The 20,500-nt window shown below is 44.2% G+C and overlaps 1 long non-coding RNA gene across 1 annotated transcript; it reads right to left on the bottom strand.

The window, feature by feature from the left end:
• Positions 1 to 1,994: 1,994 nt before the first annotated feature.
• On the bottom strand, positions 1,995 to 3,067 carry LOC138579531 (uncharacterized). Its single transcript, XR_011304044.1, has 3 exons — positions 2,971 to 3,067; positions 2,459 to 2,647; positions 1,995 to 2,342 (listed from the first exon to the last, which is right to left on the bottom strand). It is a non-coding gene; the product is annotated as an uncharacterized lncRNA (long non-coding RNA).
• Positions 3,068 to 20,500: the final 17,433 nt, after the last annotated feature.

Below are 20,500 nucleotides of genomic sequence, written 5' to 3' on the forward strand. Positions count from 1 at the left end.
CAGTGCTGAAAGTTTTAGACGTGTGGCACTCCTGTTCTTATTTTTTTTATTTATTTCAAGGGGCCTGAACAAGAAAGCCAGCCACTACAGAAGTAAAGAGCCACGTGGTGCTGGCCACAGCCAGGAGCTTACATTACAAAAAAAATGTTTTTTAAAAAAATAAAACCCTTTTTTTTAGATGTCGCAAAGGAGACCACAGAGGTCGCAAGGGAGACCTCAGAGGTTGCAGTTGCGACCTCTGGTGACCCCTAAATGACGTCCCTGTGCCACGCCCCCCCACGGGAACAAACGCAGGCACGTAGGTGCATCCACGGGATTACACAATGGTATGGCTCGGAAACGAGCCAAACACGTTACATGTATCCTGTGGACACACCCACGCCGGGTACTAGTGCCATGTAATTGCCAAAGAAAGAGGGCAGTGTGGTACTGGGAAGAGTAAGATCAGTAATGATGCATGTCTGTCTATTAAATACTGTGACGAAGAAACCACACAGAGTAACAAAGAACACAAGTACTACACAAAGAAAATACTATGTTGACAGGCTGGAAAAGCCACAGCATTGCACAATACAAATGGCAGGAGTAAGAGTGCCAGAAAGAGATTTCGGGGAGTTTCAAACAAGATGGCTGAGGAGAGATAGTGACTTAGGGAGAATGTTGGTTTGTACGGCAGCAAACCAGGCAAGACATGCAGTGTCCCAGGTGCACTACGCTGCAAGCAGCCGAGAGCAGGAGTGTCCAGAAGCTGCCAGTCCCAAGAGGGACCTTCGTCTAGGGCTGGCAGAGAGCCCCAACTCTGATGTGCTGGTGGAAAAGCACGCCAGCAGAAGATCTCAAGAGGTCTGCCAAATGGAGACACTTCCCAGGAGGGAACCTGGTGCGAGAGGTGGTGGCCAAAAGGGAAAGGAACAGAGGAACCCTTGCATAGCCAATAACCCGTTGGAACGCCAAAGAGGGTTTACAGAGAAAACAGAAGAAAGCCGAGAAGCCACCCTGAAAAGTAGCACGTGCGGAACAAGAAAGAACGCTGAATTGGTGACGCAGCCCAGGTACATGCAAGGTAAAGGGGTGAGCGGGAGATCCGGCCGAACAGACATAATACTACAGAGGGACAGTGATACCTACAAAGGTTACAAAGCCAAACATAAAGCGCGGAGTAACCATATGTGTTCTGGGGTGTAGAAAACTGATAAGAGTGAGAATAATAACGGGGCCAATCATACTCATCCGAGTGGCTGGCAAACCTATAAAAGAAGAAGAATAAGAAGAGTGAGAATAATAACAGGACCAATCATACTTGTCCCAGTTTGGCAAACTGATAAGAAGAGTGAGAATAATAACTGGGCCAATCATACTCATCCGAGTGGCTGGCAAACCTATAAAAGAAGAAGAATAAGAAGAGTGAGAATAATAACAGGACCAATCATACTTGTCCCAGTTTGGCAAACTGATAAGAAGAGTGAGAATAATAACTGGGCCAATCATACTCATCCGAGTGGCTGGCAAACCTATAAAAGAAGAAGAATAAGAAGAGTGAGAATAATAACAGGACCAATCATACTTGTCCCAGTTTGGCAAACTGATAAGAAGAGTGAGAATAATAACTGGGCCAATCATACTCATCCCAGTGGCTGGCAAACTTATAAAGAGAACAAGAATAAGAATAGTGAGAATAAAAAAGGGACCAATCATACTTGTCCCAGTGTGTGGCAAACTGATAAGAAGAGTGAGAATAATAACAGGACCAATCATACTCATCCCAGTGTGTGGCAAACTCATAAAAAGAGTGAGAATCAGAGCGGGACAAATCATACTTGTCCCAGTGAGTGGAAAACCTTCAAGAAGAGGGAGAATCCTGTAGATAAAAAGAATAAGAGTCATAGGAGGACTCTACCTGACTGGTTTATATATAAACAATTGGTCAGAGCGATCCCGGACAGAACCACAGTAAAAAACACACTGACCGTTCGGTAGTATTTTTCAAACACAAAATGTTATTTTTGTGTATTTATGCAAATCAGTTCATAAGCATGGCATACCATGAAAACATATAGTGAACTTAACACATTCATAACAAAGAAAGAAACAGTTCCTGCAGTTGGTACATTTTTCAATAGTCTGGTGATTTGTTACATACACAAACTTATTTTTTTACTCAGGGTTACAGTGAAACAATAAAGAGTTAAACATGGGGTGTTTTCTGCCACATTGGCATAAAAAGACAAGCAAGAGTCGACACAAAGGCGTTTCAGCCTATTACATTTGGGGTAGATCCAATCTAACAACCTTCATCAGGACGTGAATTGTGATATAGGTTCCTCCCAGCCTGTGGTATGTATCTATAAAAAATGAAAAGACTGTCTTTGAGTGCTCTGTTGCAGGGACATAGACGAATTAAAAGCTCTATGAGTAGCAAAAAGTCCAATCTCAGGAAGGATTGGAAAAACTCACTTACCGTCCTGTAAACACGTTGCACAGAAAGTTGATGGCTCCAACCAAGTGGTGTTTTGAAGGCACAGTCAATGTCTGTGCGTGAAAATGTGGCACAGTATTGTGCACAGCAGAGGATGTGTTCCAGGGCACAGTCCATGTTCATGGCACAGTCCATGTTCGAGCGTAATGGTGCAGCAAAATTAATTTGTGCCTGTGAATAGAAGCACAAGACGAGGACAAATGTAATGGCTGCCATAGTCAGATTCCAATTATCTGTATATTGGGGCAATCCGTGTATATGAGTAGACAGTAGGTCAAAGCCTTTTTAACAGGACGGCATCTGCAGCCATCTAGTTGCTGTCAGAAGTGTATGGATGGCCTGTTGAAAAAAAGAGTCTCATGCGGCCCCGGGTATAGCTTGTGCTCTCATCTCCATTTTCAGAGAACCTGCGCTGGAGAGTGCCAAGTGTTGGGAAAAAGGCCAGCGTGCAGCCACCGATCTATAAAGTTCTAAGATTCTGTGGAAGGTCTTACCTCTGTGTGACTTGAAGTCTTGGTACAGTTGCACGGCGCCTCTGTGTCTGTGTGGATAGCGGCACCGACGTGTGAACCAACTTACTGTTTATCGAGCGTCCGTTGCTATGGTGACCAACTGCAATCTTCTGGACGGGCGACGCGGGGATGCATTTCTGATAAAATGGCTGCCATCTTGGAAAGGACTATTATTGTACTAATGTAATAAATGGAGCTGAGCACATTTTCTTATTCTGCCCATATCCCTGATAGATTGTCAGGCAGAATATGTATTAATCAATGAGAACACACATATACTGATCTTGCATTTCTCGGGCATCTGTACTAATGTGGGCCCGAAGCCCCAAAATGCTGTTGTTGCACAAAATGATGGTGCAAGCCATATATTGTTATCTGTGATTAGAGCGCATTCCATACCTCAGATGTAGGTGGCCCAGGCTTATTTATGATGGTCGAATGCCACAGTGGCTGGAGAACATGTGACAATGTGTGGTCCTGGGCATGTGGATCACTGAATGTGCACATAAATCAGCCTATTCAACAATGGGTGTTACACAGAAGTGTGTTCACCAAGTACATATAACATTGTCAGAAGTAGCTCTGTATTGTGAATTACCAGTGGTCTTCAAAGACACAGTTGAACTGTAAAGAAAGTGCCGCAAGAACTCTGAGAAACCAAAGGAACTCTTATTCCAGGCTTGAAGCAGCCCCTTGTAGCAACTGGAAGACTTACTACAAGAAGTGGCAAGGGGCTATATGAAGATCCCTGATTGAGAAGAACGGAGATGACTGTGCCGATCAAGCAATCCAGGGGAAGCAAGTCATTCTCCTCCACATTTTCTGTTGTTTAGTACTAGTAGTAGGGTCAATACAGGTTAGCTTTTGGGACGGAGGAGAGACTCTTGATTTCAGACATCCCTATTGATGACAAGCACAATAGCTTAGATGTGTTAGGCAGGGAAACCCTTACAATATGAAAAGTTATCCATTTTCTTTATTTTTTTTACAATAAGCCTTGTTGAAACATGGCACCCATTGGTCTGTCTCCCCCGTATGACCTACCACACTTGCCTGCCTTGAAAACCACTGCCCTGTCTTTGAAACCCAGTAGTTCAATCTTGTTCCCTCCCAAGGCACCTGGAGATGTGTCAGGGCAGGACAGACGTTCATATGAGGGGACACCGGGAAATATGTAATACTTCAGGCATGACGGTATAATGTAACCCAGAGCCAGCTAGTAGCTCCATCCGCTTGCCATGAAGTCGCACCAAACACTATAGTTTCCATTTGTTGGACAAGTGAGACCTAGAAGTCACAGTGAGGACTCTGTGATCCATGGGGCCAGTGCAATTACTGTGCGACGCATTGTCTACCGTGGTAACTGGTTTTGAATGATGGATAGAACTTCATACTTTCACCAGGTGGCCTCCTTTATTGCAGGGGGAGCAATCTGCGCTGCTGCCAGGACAGAAGCGGTAATTCGAATTGTGATTCTTACTGCGTGGTGACTTCCCATGCAAGCCTTTGTCATTCCCATCATTATTTTATAAGATTTTAAGCTCTGTTCATTCAAGGCTTGCCTGTCAGTGCTTGACTGTGCAGAGGTCACCCTTGATCTCAGCTTTACTCGCCTCTTTCATGCAACGCCTGCATTGCTGAGAGGTATTTACAGTGGTGAGGGCTTATTCTAACGAGATCTTTATGCATCCACAGAGCCTCCGACACTTTGGGATCATATCCCGGACCAACTGGTCTCTGATGATCTGGTCATTCATTGTACCAAGAGAAGATATGCCTGCATATTCAGTGAGCCCTGTGATGACATTCTCAGTGGATTGCATCCAGGTGTAGAAAGTCTTGTGTTCAAGCACAATCTGAATCTGTTTCCCAAAACTTAGGTCTAGGCGAGCCAAGGTCTCTCTAAACACATACTCACAGAGTCAATCACTGGGACAGCAGGCCGGATAGGGCATACACCTGTCCGCCTCCTGTGCCAAGTGAATGAAGGAGAAGGGCACGTAGTTGTCTTGGGTCAAATTCTAGCCAATCCATAGGTTCCTTATAGGTTTAACATAAATCTTCCCATTGTTGCCAGGGTAGTGCTAGGTAGTGACCCAGAAAACTGTTGATAGGCTGTTGGTGGTGAACATACATTGCATGATGAATAAATGAGATGCAGTGGAGACCTTGAGCAGGAGCAGCGGGAGGAGGAATTATGGGGAATTAGAGCAGGCGTGCCAGAGTCAATAATGGGAGCTGCTGCAGTGGAGAGGTGAATGCTCAGCTTTGGGCTATAAAGCATCAGTCTCGACACTGTGGTGCTTTATTCAAGCATACTGGTTCATTGGTTTAGTCATGTACTCTTTATTGTTTGTTCGTACTTGCAAAGCATCCAGAGTGAAATGCTGCTGCTGCTCCTCTGCTGTGTGTGCCTTTGCCCCCTTCTTCGCGCATTCACTGTGTCGCGCAATACATACAGAGTGTATGGTGAGGCATTGGAAGGTAGGGCACTGAGGGTGTAGAATATTACAAGGCTGAAAGGAAACAAGCTGCAAGTGTGTTCCAGGCCTGTGGTGTCTATTATTAAACAAAAAGTAGGGTTGTCCCTTGTTGCTGCTGTTGATTTGGGGATAATATACAATAGTTTAGCAAAAACAAAATAAATCTACATATAGAACAATGCGACTTGGTGGTATTTTTCTTTACAGTTTAGATAGACTTGTTCTTGTGCTCAAAGAGTCACCAAAATGGAAAAGGAACATAGAGGTGTCTACGTTTTGTCAATATTTATTAAGAAGACAAAAGGTTTTTAGGTATTCAATATGCAAACGAATAAACCAACGAGTGATAAAAAGGGAGAATACTTACAAAGAAGGAATTTTACAAAGAAGACATTTTTGTAATAGCAACAAACAATAGATTGATAATTAAAAAAAAAAAAACAAGTGATTGAGCACTAACATCCAAGGTAGTATTAACCAACATAGAGACCCATTGAATAGAGTTGAATCATCACGTGTATACTCTAGTAGTAGGCCTAACTTTTACTAGACTAGGTGTCAGAGTCCTGCTTTTGGGAATCCTGACTAGTTGGTTATATAAATATGATGGTCTCATTTGTATACATGAGCAGAGCCTGATCATGTCAAAACTGCCAGTCTGCCTCTGGTGTCTATTGACGTTGTGGGCCAGCCTCAGAGAACTGCAACTCACATGAGTCTGTATCCCTTAACAGCAATCATTAATGGCATAAGGTGGCACCTGGAACAGAGCTCGAAAGCCAGCAGAGGATTTCTGCAAAAGAGACACTGATCTGGGAAACCACAGGCTATTAAAGGAATGCTCAGCCGCAGGAATCAAAAAGCAATGACTGTAGAAATTCAAGGCTTAAAACTAGAGGATTTAATACAGGAAAAATTACCATCCACTGTAAATCCAAGAAATCCCCGCTACTTCTGTAGAGTCTTATGGACTGAAAAAATTGAGTCTCACTCCACAATATCGCCAGCGTAATATGACAGTAAACCTGCCAGACAGAATGGAGATAACAATATCCAAATGTGTCAGTAATTACCAGCAAACATGTAATGATGCCCAAAGAATCCAAACCAGAAGTGATTGCAGAAGAAAGAGAGAGGAAGAACAATCGAGATAAAGAAGGATGAGATCAGAGGGTGATGGGAGAGAACATGAAATGGCAGATATAAAAAGCTGGAGGCTGAAAAGTTCGGATGTTTCCATGAACAAAAGCGCAAGAAGGTCAGAGGAGGAGAAGGAAGAAGGGCAGAAGAAAGAAGATAATGGTCAGCAGTGACAGAGGGCAGGGAGGAAAGGAGGAGTTGGTAACTGTAGAATAAAAGATAAGGTGAAGATATGAGCCTGAATTGTGAGAGGGATGAGCATTAAATTGCACAAGGAAAGCCGTATGAGTGGACAGAAGGCGATGTTTAAATTCACCTAGAAGTGAAGAGGATGGAGTGAAGACAGAACAAGTGCTAGTGAAATATCAAGATCTTTTCAGGAGGAAAGGAGAGGTCCAGGACAGCCATGGACTATGAGGAAAGCCTCTGGGTGAGGTTTAGAAAATGCAAGAAAAATATAATTGAATGAAAAGAATGAAGGGGGAGCAGGTGAGGGAGAGAGTGGGAAAGGACACGGAGAGGCAAGGGGGAGGGAAAAGGAGTGGCAAGGAAGGTCCTTCACTGGTTTCTCAATTTAAGAAAAGAATGCTCATATTCCAAGAGCATCTCCTTGATCCACAACAACTTCCATGTTGGGACAAAAAGTTGATCTTTAGTGTCTTCCGACTGAACCAACCTTCTCGAAGCCTGTGGTCATCATCCTGAATCTTCTCAATCTGTGCCTGATCATAGCCACGTGACTTGCTATTACATCTCCTCACATGCAGTCCCATGAAATGCCCTCTCAACACACCCAAGAATCAGAGATGATGTAATCATGTTCCTGAAAGGTCACCCTCAACCGATCAGTCTTTGGCTAAGAACAGCATTCAACCTTGAGTGTGTTGCCAACAAATCCCGCTTCCGACTCCTTCTATATCCCACTGGTCACCTCCCTTCCATCCTCCCGGTCAGATATCGAAGGCCAACCCAACCAACACCATGCCTGGGTAGGTGGAGAGCCACTGATTCCATTGACTCACTGTGCAAAGGCTCTCTCATATTCAGTTTGTGCAGGGAGTTTTACTCATTTTTACCCTACTTAGTTGTATATTTATCAACCCCGCCCACTTTTGGAGGTACTGGCGGTTTTAATTCTCTCATTGTGAAAGAACAAATTCCACCATTGCATCCCTATCATGCCCGGACCCCAGCACGTGGGCATACAGGTAGGCAATCTGGGTGACCACCTACACTCCCTATTCTTCTTCCCTTTTGTTTCCACTGCATTGCCTTTCGCTGTAGCCATGGCCAATGAGCACTTTGCGATAATCAGGAAACAGGAAGCGAATGGGTGCGATATTTTATGTTTCAGCACTCATTTTCAAAAGTGTTTTTTATGCCCACCCCTTGATCTTTTGTGTATTTACTGAAAATGTAGCATGACATTACTGCAAATGTACTGCGGAATTACTGATTCCTATGAAAACGGTTCACTAGAAAAGGTGTGCTTTTCACTTCTGAAAAGGCTCACTTGCGGCAATGTACTATAGGGATATATAAAAGATGTTGGAGCTGGGGCACCCACTTCTCCACCAAATCTTTAAAAAAACGAGTGAAAGTAGTGTCACCAAACCACCAAAAGACACATCTGCACTGTTTTGTGCACAGCTTGTTTCAAATTTGAAGCAAATACGTCCAACAGTTTAAGCTGTTCACCGGTTCAATTAATGCTCATTTGTGCCTATGGCAAAAACACTCCTTTCTCAACGCTTCCATTTTTTTACATCATTGCACGATTTGGCACCAAACTTTCAACATTTTAGTGGTGAGGGGGGATGGGCTAGGGAAAAAAATCTTTGTAAAATGTCAGAAATATATATGTCAAACAAGGTAACAGTTTCTAGCAATAGAATGTTCGTAAAGTCAAGAGAGAGGAGAGGGGACAAAGAGAAAGAGCGATGGAAACCGAGAGAGACATGCAGGGAGAGAAGAGAGAGAGGGAGAGAGAGAGAAAGGGAGCTTAACAAGGCTCTTGATGCGCAGACAGATAACGAGGAAGAGATGGAGAGATGCAGGGATGAGGGAGGTGGGCAAATGGACAGATAGAGGGAGGGAGAGACAGAAGGAGAGGCGGGGACGAGAGGACAAAAAGGTAGATGTTGAGATAGAAAGAGGCACAGAGTTAAAGAAACACACAGCCTGTCAAATGTATCAGAGTGTTTACATTTAAACAATCATTAACATGGCAGCAGCAACGTACAGTGGCAGGAAACAAAGCCTGCCGAGCAGATATCAATATACCTCGCTATCACTATCCTCCCCCATGATGAAGCCAATGGCTTAACTGCTGGGCTCATATTTTAGATGGCTCACACCACCGGATGATTAGCCTTTGTGATACTAAATATCCGGTGAATTGGGGTGGAACATGCATCTAATGGGCCAAAGGAAGACACGATAGCTATTCAGCCGCCTGGGTTCAGAGGAACGGGCGGATTGACAGCCAAATACCTAAATGACCCCACTCACGACCACCTTTCAGAACTGTCAGCCAGCACCACCAATATGTTGAGTCTTGCTCCGCCCCTGGTTTGAGGGAGGGTGAAAAAAGAGAGAGAGACACACAGAAAGCCAATGAGTGAGAAAAGGAGACAAAGAGAGAGAGAGAAAAAGAGACACAGATGCAGAGGGATGAAGACAGAGAGAGATGCAGAGGGAGAGGAGTAGATGGTGAGAGAGATAGGTAAACACACACAGTGGTAAGGGTAGAGACACTGAGATAGGCACAAAGAGAGCGAGAGAAAAAAGAAAGAGACAGCGAGATAGGGGCAAGGGAAAGAAAGGCACAGTGAGGGAGAGAGTTAGAGAGACAATCACACCATACTGGCAACTAGTGAACGTGTGCACCAGACTGCACGGACACACCGAGAAGAAAGAACCTAGATTGCAAGACCGCTCTAATCAGTGCTCAATTTGTAAAAAAAGAACCAACAAAAAATGGCAGGGCACAAATATTTTCTAGCACTCCTGTGACAATGTGGATGCCCAGTTTCCCACCACTGCTGCCACCACCCATAGCGGGTTCCCCACAGTGTTGGCATATTTGGGGTTACACTGCAGGTAGCACCTGCTCATTGTGGTTGATGGATGCACTGACTATCACCACTTCATAATTAAAGTGAGTCTCAGACAATAAGTGCCGGGGCTCACAAATAAGTGCCAGGACTGAGCCCTGGAAAACACCCCCACAAATTAAGCACTCACTCTAACAGAAGAAGCGGTAGAGAGTGAGAAAAAGACAAACCACATTGAAAGAGAGAGAAATATATCACAAAACAGACAGAGAGACAGTGAGTGTATCACATCACACTGACAGAGAGAGATCAGAGAGTGCACACCTGACAATGCAACCCTCCGCCACAGATTGAGAGACAGAGGCACTGAGTATGGCAGACTAAGAGAGCACTAAATCGGTGTACGATATTCTGGGTAAAGCTGAATACATATTTTTCCTTTGTTTATGGGGACCTCTCTGTCCCTTGCTGATTGAACAGGTGCAGATCCACTCCTTTGTCAAATTCGGGATAAGGCACTGAATGCTTACTTCCCTGCCTGTGGTGACTTGACCACAATACCACTGGTGGAGTGGGTTTCGTCACCAGTGGAATAAACAATGACGGCCTGGTGTGGACAATCAGTTATCATCCAGCCAGTTCTCGGTGTCCGTTCTTGCTCTGCCTTGCTGCAAGTGACACTGGCCAGTGCTGCGGAATAGGGCACCAATGGAGCTGAAGGGCATGGGTGAATAATCCGGGGGGCTCAGTACAATATAGCCTACCCAGAAAACGTGGCTGCCTTAGGCAGCCGAGTAGCAAAAAGAAAGAAGACAGTTTGGCACCGTTTTTCCAGCCAAGCATCTCACCTAACACTTGGCACACACCAGGGTGCCAGCTAAATCAGGGACAAGCCCAAGCACAGAAGAGTAGAAACAAAAGCACAAAAGAGGCCATACCGAGGTGTGAACGGCCATCGGTGCCAGCCGCCCAGAGGGGCAGTAAGCCCATGGAAACATGCATAGCCACCGGGCTATGGAAAAGGATTATAAGGAGAGAGCTGGGAGTGAGAAGCCAGTCCACTTTGGTACTCTGAATGGAGCACCAACAGTCATCCTGCGTACGCAGGAGACTTCTTTCTTTTCCCAATCCCACCCACCCAGAAAAAGAAAAGGGAGGAGAAAGGGGATAACAGGGCAACACACGGGGCCCACAAAGTCTTGGGAAGAAGTTGGTGGCACATGCCAGGTATATGCCCCCTGGTCTCGGTGCCCAAAACATAACAGTGTTTATCATTGTGTGTTTTGGATAAATACATGTGTTGTATGATATAATTTGTGCAATAAAAACCACAGCTTTTTGTTGCCAACCACAAGACAATGCCTCAGGTCATCATTGCACAACACTAACCAGGGAAGTAGGTCAGCTGGCGCTGCTTCCACGGATTATGCTCACAGACAACCCCCAACAATTGGCAACGAGGTGCGGGTACGAAGGAACCCAGGGCAACAACCGTATCCTGGTCCGCCCAATGAATGCTGCCTCCGGAACATGCTTCCCCTGCAGGAAACATCGTCTGGGAAACATCGTCCGGAGCACAGAGTGACATCACACTGCACCAACCGCTGCGCACAGGTGCGAGGGTGCTGTCAGGGACGTCCCTCCCAAGAGCGGAGAAGAGCTCCTCTCCCTGCTCCAGCACAGCTGGTACCAGGTGTGACTCACGGCCGCGGCCCCACAACAGGAGAGTGCTCATGCAACCCGGCCTGGTACAATCAAAAATACAACGGGCGAAGTAGAAGAAAAGACGTGCCACAACACCACCCAGTAGCCATCCAGCAAGGTACACATTTCCTCAAATAGCCATTTTCTAGTACAGTGGCTCCCAAATGTATGTGCAGCAAGGCACAAGGAACATAATACCATCACTTGAGATCCACAAGCACAGGGGAAGATCCTATGCTCCACGCCCACACAGCAGGCAGCCATTTACAGGGACATGAGATTTGATCTGAATGATGGGGGGAGGAGGACATCGTTTTGTAATCTACAACCACAGGGTACCCCCGATGGAAGCACACCCACGCTACAGTCTGCAGTTCCATAGCTATCCAGCCGCTGAGTTTGACATGCAACGGCCCCTAGCCATGCTACGGCCCACATGGACACTCTCGGTTGAATGTCTGGAGATGTACTTCGACGCAGTGGGCATGGTGGAGGACATGCAGCAGATGCTCCTGTTATATGCAGGCAGTGAGATGCACAAACCTTTCAGAACACTTGCATAAGTAGATCGTTCATATCAAGATGCAGGCAGAGGCCTGAAGAACTATTTCTTCCCCATGCTGAACGTGGACTATGAGCTCTTCACGCTGCGGCAAGCAGCACAGGGACCCAATGAATCGCTCAATGTCTTCTATACCCGACTACGGCAACTAGTGGCGACATGCACATTCCCAGACGAGGGAGGGGGGGGGGATTTCCGTTGGTAGATCATACAGAAGTGCAGTTCTAACAAAATGTGCAAACAAATTTTCAAAGACTGCCACTGATAAGAATATTGGAGTTAGGCAGAGCATAAGAGATGGCTACATCGAGAGCGACCCACATGGAGGAGGCAATTAAGGGTCTTAAAAGTGGAGGAAGTTGAGGTGATTAATACATCACCATAGAAAATTGTAAAGTACAAAACGAGGAAATCACGACCAGCCCACCCTCCACAAAGGAGAGAAGATAACAGACACCCCTGTGAGTTCTGCGGAGGGCCACTACAGCATGGCGAGGGATACCAAGCATCAGGCCGCCGATGTGGCCACTGCAGAAAGCTAAGGCGCTTTGCTAATGTCTGCAGGCCCCTCAAGTGGCCAACCAACATCGAGGGGCAGAGCAGCAAAACTGATAGCCCTATTAGAAGAAGGCACTGGGTCAGATGCAGCATCAGTGGCAGATTATCCAGAGATAGAAATTGCGACAGTGGACACCAGTGACACTGAAAATATATTTGTCGTCTCAGCATTAGCGTTAGAAACCCTTACAGAGATGAAGTCAACCAGGCTGCAAGGAGTCTATTTTATACATGCAAGGGCCAGTGCTGATCTATACAGGCGCCTCAGTCAATGTGATTCCCTTTACTCAACACACCCTGCTGTGCCCCACACCTAGACTTGCACCCCCAGTGTTACAGATCTTCACATATGGCGGGAGAACACCCATCCGATTAGAGGGGGCATTCCAGGTGACCATTGCCCAAAATAAGCAGTGCACAATGGTGACATCTCCATCACCAGAGAGGCAAAGGACACACTCCTTAGCTGTACCACTGCAGAGATACTTAGCCTGGTCCACTTCTCATTTCAAGTATACCTAACGGACGGTGAAAACCTATGTGGAGAATATGATGACCTGCTCCATGGCATAGGGTGCCTAAAAGGCCAGGCGGTGCGGCTACATGTGGACAATACCATCCAACCTGTGGTGCTACACCATAGACAAATCCCATTTAATCTGCAAAAGAAGGTAGATGAGGAGCTCAGAAACATGGAACGAGCAGACATAATAGATCGAGTACAAGGTCCCACGCCCTGGTGTCTCTGATAGTAATCGCCCCAAAGCCCAAACAAGCAGGGGCCGTACGGATATGTGTAGACATGCATCTCCCCAACAGAGGAAAAGGAAAAAGGAAAAGAATTACAAGTATCTATCACAGATCATTAAGGTGGTGTTTCAGCTGTAAACACAGGAGTGTGTCAGTATTAAAAAGTGCAGTGAGACCACCAATAGTGGCAGAAGGGTGCTATACAAGACCAGTTACATTACATTACATGCATCAAGCCCTCCTGTTAGTGTTCAGCTGTGGATAATTGAACTTGGGCAGTGCAATTAGTTGACACTCACCTCGGTTTTGGCAGCATGCACAACCCTCTCAATGGGAACATGAGACACTATTGTGCAATAGCGACTGGAACGTTCCAAATGTTGCATGGGATTGCCACAATAAATGATCTCATGCCCAAATAACCAGACAGACTCAAGAAATATATAAAAATACTACTTTATTATCAGTTCAATAAAGTAGGGAAACCTGGTACACAAACCAATTGTAGCTCACACACTGTCAGTGCATTTCGGTTACACAAAAGGTTTTATACCTCGACATCCAACAGCTATGATGTCATCCTACATGGCTAACAGTAAAACCCTACTGGGTGGAGGGATTGTTTAAGGGAAATGTATACATATAGTTTGTTTGAGTGTAGTATCATCATTGGAGGCTCCTTATCTCATAGGCACTTCTTGAACCACCTCTAACTACATAAAATACAGATAATAAAGTAATTTTTTTTAATTAATTTTTTTATTTGTAAATGGTTACAAAAACCTTCACAATAAAGATATATGATTTGAAAAGTAAAAACGAGTTCATAGAAATTTCATAACAATTTTAAAACAAATGGAAGAAAAAGAAAAAAGAAGAGGAAAAACATTTTTTGACAATAGTTCTTCCTTTACTTTTTTGCTTACAGTGTGGATTTCAACCTTCACATTCCATTTCTTTCCAGAGCAAATATGAGCTAATTCATTACTGAGCTCAATTATGCTTCGCATACAAATGATAAGCTCTGGCCACCTGTTCTCCTTCTTTTGATAATGTACTTTCAAATGGCAATATTGCATCTTTCTAGAACATGTACGACAGTAAATGTTAAAGCTGTTTCATGCCCAGAAATCATTCTGTCCCAAAGTGATTGTGAGATCAACCCCTCTTCTCTGTCCACAAATCTCCTAAACAGTGCCACTCTAAGAGGCTAGGTTCCTTCACAATCCATTAATAGGTGTTTTAATGTTTGATTTAAAGGGTTGTCGCATATTTTACACAATTTCCGAGCTTGTTCTCCTTGCTTTTGCTTGGCCAGGACTTCCCCAGAATGTGTCAGATTCAATCTTATTCTAAGAAAGTTCTTTCTGACTTGCCGGTCTGGGAATTTTACCAAGTACCTTGAGAGATGCCTCCATTTTTTATCAACCGACAAAAATAAATTTGTGGCGGTAGTGTTTCTCAGCTTTTCAATAGTTACAATCCAATCACTCAATTCTACCGCCTTCTTTATGTTCAGAGGGTTTGTTTGTTTGTTTGTTTTATTCACTTATAATGCGCACCAAACCCGAAGGTAGCCGGGCGCAGCAGTACAGAAAAATGCGAAGCTTAGGTTGCAGGGTGGGGTCATGGGATACATACACTGTATAAATACAAAATACAAATTATAGAATGCAAAATATCACAGGAAGGCAGCAGTTGCGGTTTACATGCCGAATGGATACAAAATATGATAAGATAATCTATGTACAAGAGAGTGGGACCATAGAGATCATGATGAAATGTATGTTCTAGGGTAGGGTGAAGGATAAGTGGGCGCCAATAGGCTATTCATTAGCAGTCCTTAGCAGATTGATGTAGTTGGTTCTGAATCTAGGGAAGGGCTGTGCCTCGCGTAGAGGATTAGGCAATGAATTCCATAATTGAGCTGCTTGCACCGGGAAGCTACTACCCCCCGCCTTAGATAACCTGAATCTAGGAATGATGAGGCTGTTGGCATTTGCAGTTCTGGCAGGGCGCGAGTGATTTCTTTTTGTGAGTTTATTGCAGAGATAGCTTGGTGCTGCATTGTTCAAGGCTTTGTGAACCAGGGATGCTACTTTGAGGTGGATTTTGTTTTGGGAGGATAACCAGTTGTTTTGACGCCTGATGTTTGAAATATGTGATCTTTTGGGTACACCAAGGGCGGCTCGTAGGGCATTGTTTTGAAGAATTTGAAGTCGGTGGGTAATGGATTTGTTTGCTCCGATGTAGAGGGCATTACAATAATCAAGCCTCGAAAGGATTAATGCTCTCGCTAGGATAAGGCAGTTGTTATCGGAGAGAAAATGCTTGCCTGCTCTAATGAGCTTGCATGTGTAGGCGGTGGCAGATGCCAATGACTTCACCTGCTTATCAAAAGAGAGGGTGGCATCCAGATAGAAGCCAAGTGTCTTCACATCTTTGGAAACCTTGATAATGTTCCCGTCAATTTCAAATGAGGTATAATCCTGACTAAGTTTCTTCATGTTAGAATGTGTCCCTAGTATGAGCAACTCTGTTTTGTCATCGTTCAGGCATAGACCGTGGGTTGCCATCCATGCCTGGACGATGATATACACCCTGTTCACCAAGGCCAAATCCTTGTTGTAGTCCCCGGAAAGTGGGAGGAGAATCTGGGTATCATCTGCATAGTTGGTGTAGGTGATACCAAGATGGTCCAGATCATCAAAAAGGGGCTTAGTGAATATGTTGTAGAGAGTCGGGAATTAAATAGTGTCTCAAGATTTGTATCCACCTTTACTAGAGACTCCTTAAACCTTGTTCACAAATTAGTTAAGATCTTGGATCTAGAGTGCAAAGGTGAGCCTTGATCTCACTATAAAGTGTACTACTTTGTGGAGTAATGATCTGGCGGTAGAGGGATATCAGCTTCCAGTCTACTAAGGAACCTAATGATTTTAAACCCAACTCAAATCTCATGCTCGAGGACGAGGTGCTCATTGGAAGCCCAAGAACTCTCTTCCATAAGAGACCTTCCAGTTTGCTCCAGTTTGTACGCCAGAGCAATGATTTTGCCTCTATACCATATTACTGCAGTGGCTTTCGCCACATAGAATTTAATTAGGGGAAGGATTGAAAATGTGCAGTATTTAACAAATAACTTTTTGATCTGGGGAATAATCTGCAGAATGTTCCCATGCACATCTGACTCTACTTTGCAGATGGCTGGTGATGCATATATTTTATATCCCAGATAAGTCAGTTCTTCCACCCTTGGGATGGCTTGGTCAACCAATACCCAATTGGAATAGTGGATCTTTTTCTGTACATGACTTGATTGATGGACACATTTTTTATCCTAGCGTATTCGCCCAATTTTGTTAACAGGTGCTGCAGTCCTATTGCTGTTTTGTCCAGCAAGACAATATCATGTGATGAGGCCAGCCAGTAGATCCTTCTCCCGTTTTGATCTCTGGACTGGTCAATGCAGATGATTCCAAGAAGATTCCTAAGTCTGCCAGAAACAAATTTAAAAACGGGGAGCCCCCAAGCACCCCTTTCTTTCACCTCTCTCCACCTTAATGGGCTCTGATAAATGCCCCTGTTCATTGAGACGTACTCTCAGCATGGTGTCGCTGTGCAGTTTAACCAGCATCGCAAGCAACCCCTCCGGAATCCCCCACCTCCTTAGTTTATTCCAGAGATGTGCTCTATCGACCTGGTCATAGGCCTTTGACAGGTCCACCCAGCCCCTGTATAATGGAAGATCTCCTTTACTCGTGGTGTATTCACTGGCCAGATCCAATACTAGGCCATTCAGAGCGGTGGATAGAACTCGTCCGAACCCTGTTTGATGACAGGACAGGATATTCACACTGTCCACCCATTTTGTAAGTTCACTCAACACAAGCTTCATGAACACTTTACTTTCTATATCAAGGAGGGCGATCGGGCGATAATTTGTCAGTTGTAACTGATCGCCCCTCTTCAAAAATGGGATGACTATTGCGATCTTTCATGAAGAGGGAAACATTTGTTGCGTGAGTATCTCCCTAAAAAGCTGATTTAACAGCCTAGACCAGAATGTCAAATTGTTCTTAAGGACTTGGTATGTCAGTCCATTTGGACAGGTGCCTCTAGATAATAAAGTAATACTAGCAGCAGATATGCCCGTGCAACAATATATGGTCCACCATTTCATAGACCCTCATGATTGGCTGGCACTCTCTTACCAATCTTGAACATTTGGCTTATTAGCAGCACGTAAGCAAGGAACCCCGGGTTCCAGGGAACAACTGCAGACAACTGCCTTTCATATCTAATTAGCCTACTATCTCTCAGCCTTAGGCCATAAGCCAAGGCTTCTTCTTTGTAGTTGTCCTTGCTGACTGTTATCTTCCTCAGAACTTTAAAGGGAGTGAAATTACATTGCCATCTTTGTCTGGAGTTTTATGAATAGGCCCTGTTTTCTGGTCCTGAATCATGTGTGAGAAGACCATGATTTTGTCAAGTTTGCCCTTCTATTGAATGTTATTTGATTCAATTATATTGCGGGCTATTACTTTCATTGGCTACTGGAGACTTGCTTTAATTAAACAATACTTGGCATTCACAACTGTTCACTCATTTACTTAATCTAAGAGAAATATGTCTTATGCATGTAACTTATCCTCTTCTACTACTTTCAATCCATGTAGTTGCTCTTGCTGCAGCATCCCTGATTCTTAGCCAAGAAAATACCCTTTGTTCTTGCATGAATTTGTATTCCAGTGTCTGTCAGCATAACTGCCTTGGTTTCCATTCTTGACGCTTCTTGCTTATTATTATACAATGCCGACGTCCATTTTCTTAGCATGGCTGCTTTGCTCGCGTTCTATTTCCTAAATTAGCAAGCTTGTATATGTCTCATCTACCTTGCATTTCTGCATTTATACATTTATTACATCTCTTGTCACTTATCTTCTAGTGTATATGGTTTTCTTCATATTTGCATATATGTTTACTCTGTCGCTTTGATCACATCTTTGTTCTATAGATATCCATACATCGAGTTCAGTGCATCCACGTATCTTCTCTCTTTAGTGGGGTCACTTTACATCTGCCTGACTTAACTTATAGTTTTATGTCCAGTGGTGTCTGCAGAATCATGTCTACTGAATCGGTTCGATGGTACATTTGATATGGTTGTCTAAGCGCATAATGTCTCTCATATCTTAGATGTGGTATTGGGATGATGCAAGGTGTCAAACACAGTGCTTTCGTGTTGTTCCTCCAGTATGACGCAGGTGAGGGGGTGGGCTCTATAAATGACATGCACATCTGCCTCTCTACATTCCCCACTCTTCCCGAGTCCTCGACCACATCAATTTTCTTCACCTTATATTCACATTGTGGTTTTTTCAATATTCATATCTTTGTCACCCCCTCAGGTAACCTGCATTCTATATGTGTTCAACCACACTTCAGGTCATATGGCAACACTCCCCAGTCTTGGAACAGAACACCCAAGGTCCCAAATAGTTCTGATTATCCTTGGGATAATAACACTTGGGGGTGTTATAGGTGCTAGAGGACTTCCTTTCGGTGCTCACTGGTAGTGCTCTCAGTGTGTGTGTCTTCATCAGTTACAGCATTCACATTGCTCATTATCTTCATTCCAGCAACTTTCCTTGCTGTCATCTTACATTGTCCTACAATTGTTCTCATGAGACAGACATCCAGCCATGCTAACACTAGTATTGTAATCAATTTCTTGAATGCATTCCCCGGCCAGGCTGGAACCCATGAGAACAGGTATGAAAACCAATCTTCATCCTCTTTGGTTTCATCTATTTCTTCCACCATTTTCGTAGGGTCGATCACAGAGTTATGGCTTCTGTCAATGTTCCATTTTCTCCATCATAGGCAGGTGTGTATGTACAGCAAGAAGGCTCGATTTTTGCACAAATGCCTCCTTCAATTGCTGTAATTAAATCCAATACATACCTGTTTTGGGGGGTCATTAGTCTGATGGCCCTCATTTCTTCTTTAATCACATTAAATCCTTTTATTGTTGTGTCAATTGTTTGTAGCAGTTCCCATCTTGTGATTTGGAACCACTTGGTGTTTACTGCAGCTTGAATTCCCGAAATGAATATGGCTGTAAATATCACTGCCGTCCTACTGAACAATGTATGCTCATCTGGAATATCGTGATAAGCGTCTATTGTTTTTGCTGACAATTAATGTTCTCTCTTCTGTCAGATGAGGTTAAGCAACCTCTTCTTCCTTTGATGTGCATCCATTTTTAGAAAGTAGTCTATGTGGAGGTCACTTTAAGGGACCACCAATCCAAGAACATGTATTACTACCATAGAACATATTCCTCCCCAGTTTAGAGGCAACTTCATGCAAGCTCTGGATCCACAGGACCAATAGTGGTCCATCAACACGGCAGTTCCTCCTTTCATTCCTGGCACATTAATTGCATGCCTAAATCCTTTATTTTCTCCAACTTTGGAGTCACCACTGTTTCTGAAGCGCAGTGTTGCATTCTTCATTGGCAATATGGATACAAGTCCTGCTTCATCTTCAGCCCATGTTAATAACTTTGAATACTTGGCCCATTCCTTAAGATATTCGTCATTCACTACTTGCACTATCTTCACTGGTGCTGTCATCAATAAGTGTGCACTACATCCCATCAGTCCTTCTTCCCACCCTGTACTGCTGGCTTCCTGTCCATATACCAATAGCCGAGGTCTCTCCCAACATCCTGGAAATCCTGGTGTTTCCTATGTATCGGAACAATACACTCTCTTTTGTTCAACAATCTTGGCCTCTCCTCTTTTTGGAACATTCAATGTGTACTGGATCATTTGGTCTTTGAGTTTGGGTCTTTTCTGTCTTTTCTATCATATTCTTTGTTTTTGTATAGTCATCTTCATATGTTAAATGTTAATGTTAATGTTAAAGGTCATTTGTACCGCGCACTATCACCACCGAAGTGGTCCCCTGGCGCTCTATGGGAATGTTCTCTTTGACATCCATCCTAGGGTTGCCCACGTCCCTTCAAATTGTCCTCTTGTCATCCATGCTGCTAAATGGCTGAGGCACTTTGCATCATGTGTAGGTATTTGTCTTGCTATAACTGGTCTGGCTGTGCTCATGGCATAAGGGTTGAGAGAACATAGATAGCAGCTCTCAACTGACATTCCTCTCCCCAGCTTACATATGTGCTGCTACCATAGGTTATGTTTTAAATGAGCTGCCTTACCATGATATGCATTTACATCCTG

Source organism: Ambystoma mexicanum, chromosome 3p (assembly GCF_040938575.1).
Source record: "Ambystoma mexicanum isolate Mex_15411 chromosome 3p, UKY_AmexF1_1, whole genome shotgun sequence".
NCBI classification, from domain to species: domain Eukaryota; kingdom Metazoa; phylum Chordata; class Amphibia; order Caudata; family Ambystomatidae; genus Ambystoma; species Ambystoma mexicanum.